Source organism: Chrysemys picta, chromosome 9 (assembly GCF_011386835.1).
Source record: "Chrysemys picta bellii isolate R12L10 chromosome 9, ASM1138683v2, whole genome shotgun sequence".
In the NCBI taxonomy this organism is placed as follows: domain Eukaryota; kingdom Metazoa; phylum Chordata; order Testudines; family Emydidae; genus Chrysemys; species Chrysemys picta.
This window is the reverse complement of record NC_088799.1, coordinates 28380653-28385412: the sequence shown is the minus strand read 5'-3', so window position 1 is coordinate 28385412 and position 4760 is coordinate 28380653. Positions and strand designations below refer to the sequence as shown.

Here is a 4760-nt window from a genome sequence, read left to right as displayed (position 1 = left end):
GCCCCTGCCACACTCCTCCTGCCCCCTCTGGGGGCAGGACTGGGGGCAGCGAGGGTGTCAGTGATGCAGCCCTCGGGCCAATGAACTAGTCCTCAGCCAGCCCTCGTGGTCATTTGAGTTTGAGACCCCTGGTCTAGGCTCACAGGCCCAGCAGCTAAAGCCAAGCGCTGCTGAAAGCAGGGGGAGATTAGCCTGGATTGGCAGGAGTTGAGGCTTGGCCTATAGGGACCACAGGCACTGCCGCTGCTGCCACCTTCATGGTGAATCCTCCAACGCCTCACCAAAGGGCTCTTCCACATTCTGCAAACTGGCCTCACTGGCTGACTGTCTAGGAGAACAGAAACCCTTTGTTAGAGCCGGAGAGTCTCTTGCCACGGCTCCCTGAAGGTCACAGTCAAACACCTGCGAGTCTCTAGGAGGCTCTCAAGCAGTTCCCTGCTCAGGCACTTGGCACCCACTAGCAATGGTCTCTGACAGCGGCATTTCCAAGGGGAGCTCAGCAGATGGTCCCTTCTATGGCTTCCTGAGTGGGAGGGAGGTTGGTCTTGTCATTTAAGGCCTAGTGTCAGAGTCAGGGCTCCTGGGTTCTCGGACTTTGGAAGTGGGTGGAGTCTAGCGGTTGGAGCTGGACTGGTATCAGTCCCATGCTTCCTTCCTGCCTCTGTCAGGGACGTCGTGTGTGACCTTGCAGCCAGTTGCTTTCTATCCCTATGCCCCAGCGAACAGGGATAATACTGACCCACCTCAGAGGGGCTGGCAGGGGTCACCAGCGTCATGACTCAAGTTGGAACCAGTTGTGCTCTTGGTAGTGAAGGGCCCAGATTCAGTCCCCATGGATGCCCAGGGTGTCTGTATTGTGGCCCTGGTTTGACTCACCTAGCATTACAGGCTGTTTAGCCCGGTCCTGGCCAGGCGTGGTGCATCTGCTCCTGGCCCTCTCATCACACACAAGAACATGGCCCACCAAGGACAATCCATCAGCTCCCATCTGGTGTTCAGCTCCAGGATGGATGGGGAGCCCTAGCCGGACCATAGAAAGACAGGGGGGTGTTCTTGGTGGAAACTGCTGGAGCTTCAGCCTCTGCTCCCACCTCCACCCCCACGCTAAGGGCTTCAAAAGTGGTGCCTGACCCCAGGTAAACAAAGTAGCCGAGCTGAGGCCAGAGTAGGACTGATCCTAAGAAAAGAGCAGATTTCTCCTCTGCTCTAGGGAGATTCCCCTAGGAAAAGCAGCTGGGGTGGGGCGATACAAGCACTACCCCTCAGCCCTTGAATAGCGGGCAACTGGGACTTTGGGAGCCAAGGGACTGGTGTATCTTGCTGGAGATCAGAAAGGGGCAATGGAGAAGTTGTACCAAAGTCAATATCACGGCTGGGTCAAGTGCAGCCAGACCTACTGGTCAGAGCTAGAGTCCACACTCACATGACAGGAGTGGAGAGTCAGCCAGGTCAGGATACTGGAAGATCAGCAGCAAAAGACAAACTTGCTATCACCACCACAACTCAGATGCCAGGAAATCAAGCCAGGGGAGCGGCAGCAGAATCAGGCAGCGCACGGTCCAGAACCGGGAGCAGGCCTGGTGTTCAGTCAGCTTCGTGTTCCTGCTGCTGTCTTACGCAGGGCCAGTGAGCTTTCCTGGGACTCCTCCAATAGGACCTCATGAGTGGAGCCTCAAAATGGGGCTGAACTTCATGGGTCCGAGGTAAGCAATTTTCAGCAGGCTTCCAGGTGGAGGGTTGGAGCGTGGCTGCTCCCATGAACCCTGCAGACCCGGGTTGGAGACCCCTGGGTCGTGACAGTGAGTGATCTCTCCCCGCTCAAACCTCCTGCAGCAGGAAACAGTCTCCAGGATCCTGGACACCGCCTCTGAGAATAAAATGAGGATATCATGATGAGAAATAGGGCTCTGTACCAGGGCTGGGATCCAGGGACAGGGAAAGCTCCCAGCCAGGCTATGCATCGGGGATGCCATTTCTCCCCCAAGAGACCCACACGCCCCAAGAAGTAAATGGCTCTTACCTCAATGAGGGACTGGGGTCTTCCATCTAAGCCTCTTTGAGAGCCGGCATTGCTGGGACGAGGTGACCTGTCCTCACTGCTCCCTGACGTGGCTCAGCTACAGGAAGCGCCCGTCTGGGAGGCTGTGCCAGATCCCAGGGCCTGGAAGACAGCTGGGAAGGAGGCTCCTATTCCTGTCACACCCAGAGACCCCATAGAAGGGCCAAGGGGAGAATAAAGGGCAGAAGGTGAAGCTAGCCCTGAGCCTCTGTCCCACCCCCACCTCCTCAAAAGTGGAGCTTTCCGAGCTCCAGTGGGGTTGTGGCCCTGACACAAGGGCTTTTCTGCACCATATGGGGCAGGGAGAGCTCTGCCTGGGCGCAACGGGAATGAGCGGGGGTAGACCAAGGAAAGGGGGGAGGGGAGTGGGTGCAAGGGAAAGAGGTCCTGCCCCATATGAAGGAATTTGGGGGGCAGAGGGAAGAACCCTGCTCCACAGAGAGAGGAGAGAGTTTCTGTGAGTGCCAGGGGGCTCCATTTCCCCTTCTCGCTCTCCCAATCAGAGGGAGGCCACTCCAGCTGGCCCAGTCTGGTCCTGACCAGAGTCTGCAGGGTAGCAGTGGGCCCACAATAGGGCTGGGCGGTTTTGACAGGGTTGGGACTCACCAGCATGGCGCCTCCCGCTGGTCGCTCTGGGAATTAGCTCAGTCCATGGGAACGCCCTCTGCTGGCAGCGTCCCATCCATCTCTTGTCCTCCGTTGGCATCTGGAGCCGCGTTGCTCACCGCTTGACACTGCCTCCAGCAGTGCCCACTAGTCCATCCTCACCCCATTCCAGGGGCGGGGGTTAGCAACAGTCCTTGCACCTGCCTCGGTGGCCAACTGCAACCCCCAAAGTCTAGCCCCTTGTCTCAAGGCCCGGTTACAATTTGTCTCTGCCATCAGATGGCCCGATGCAGTACTGCCCAGCCCAAGATGCTGGTCTCCTGCTCTGGAGACAGACCTTCCCCCATGAAATTCTGGGACAGACTACCTGCTGCTCTCCTGGGCAGCCATTATATAGGGCCTAGCCTAGCCCTGATTGGCTGGCTCTAATCTCGGACCTGATTGGCTCTCAGTAGGCCCTTCCCTGATTGGAAGACGGCTTGCACAGCCATTCTGGCCTACTCTAGTTCCCTCTCACATGGGGGTGGGGCAGCCGTCCCACCACAAACCCTCCCCCTTAAAAATGCTCACGGGGGAGGGGAGGAAGGGGGTCCCTATCACCCCAGCTTCCTTCGTAGTGGGGCCTGCAGGGCATCCCTTTCCTCTCACAGGCCCTCCAAAGTCTGGAGCCAGCTGCTTCCCAGCTGTAGGGTCTGGGTTCCCACTGTTGAACGCCCTGGTCCTACGTGGGTTCCTACTTCTGTTTGGGTTCCCACATGGGCCCTCCTGGCTCCTATGTGGGTTCCCTCATTTCGGTGGGGCCTCTCTGCCCCAGCCCCTTTCTCTCTAGGGGCCTCCGTCTTCACCACCTCTTCTCTGTGGCTAGTCTCTGACCGAGCCCTTGTCTCAGACACTCCCCCTTTCTGCCTCAGGGGGCAGTGCCTCTTTAGATGTCCCCGTTGGTGGCAGTGGAAGCACTTTCTGGGTCTTCCCCCTGCCACATCCCTACTCCTGCTTGTTTGGGCCCTAGCCCTTCCTTCTGGGCTGGCCCGGGCCTTGGAAGTCCTGTAGGGGCACTCTCTTCAGGTGCCCTGGCTCCCCACAGACCCAACAAGCTGGGGGCCCCCCTGTTACTTTCACAGGGGGTGCCTTTTCTGGGTGGGGCCTCTCTGCCCCCTCCCAGGAGGGACACTCCCTCCTTTAGTGTCCCTGTCACCTACAGGCGAAGCAGTTCAGCGTTCCTGGCCTCTCGCCCTCGGTGCCGGATCTCTTGTTTGGTCTGGGTGCCGACCTCCACAGCAGCCAGAACAACTCCCTCTGCTGTTCAGCAAGCCGAGCCACCCAGGCCCTCCAATAGAAGTCTCTTTTCTCCACCATTTTGGTCTCTCCATGTGGCACAATCTGCCTAGTCCGCTTGACGGTGTCCTTCTTCAGGCCACTTCCCTCCAGCAGTGCCCCCTAATCCATCCTCATCTCCTTCTGGCAGGGAGGTGAAAGCAGGTTAGCAACAGTCCTTGCACCTGCCTCAGTGGCCAACCAAAACCCCCAGAGTCTACCCCCTTGTCTCAAGGGGCGGTTGCAGTTTGACTCAGCCGCATGGCCAGGTGCAGTACAAGAGGGAACAGGGGGGACCCAGGCCCACCAACTACCCTGGGTCCCAACCCAGGGATCCTCCAGTGGCAGCGTCCCTACTCTCCCCTTGTCCAACTATCCCTGGGACACTTCCCCTATGGGCCCTTTCTATCAGGGCCCGCAGTCTGGCAGGTCTTGGGCCGGAGCTGTAGTATGCTCCCTTGAGCCTGCCCAGCACTGCTTTTTCAGAGATGCTGGTCTCCTGCTCTGAAGACAGACCTTCTCCCATCAAGGTCTAGGACAGACTGCCTGCTGCTTACCTGGGCAGCCTTTATATAGGGCCTAGCTTAGCCCTGATTGGCTGGCTCTAATCTCGGCCCTGATTGGCTCTCAGTTGGCCCTTCTCTGATTGGCTACCAGCCTCTGCAGCCGCTCTGGCCTACTCTAGGGCCCTCTTGCATGGGGGTGGAGCAGCCGCCCCACCTCAGCGATCAGCTGTCGCAACCAGGCTGTGGCCTGGGCTGCAGGCTGGCTCCAGGCATCA

General features: G+C 58.6%; 1 long non-coding RNA gene across 2 annotated transcripts; it reads right to left on the bottom strand.

Moving 5' to 3' along the window:
- On the bottom strand, window positions 1-2362 carry LOC135973670 (uncharacterized). Of its 2 annotated transcripts, XR_010590621.1 has the most exons (4): window positions 2021-2362; window positions 1424-1867; window positions 877-1020; window positions 1-328 (listed from the first exon to the last, which is right to left on the bottom strand). It is a non-coding gene; the product is annotated as an uncharacterized LOC135973670 (long non-coding RNA). The 2 variants fall into 2 exon arrangements; XR_010590620.1 differs by having other exon boundaries at window positions 1424-2358.
- Window positions 2363-4760: the final 2398 nt, after the last annotated feature.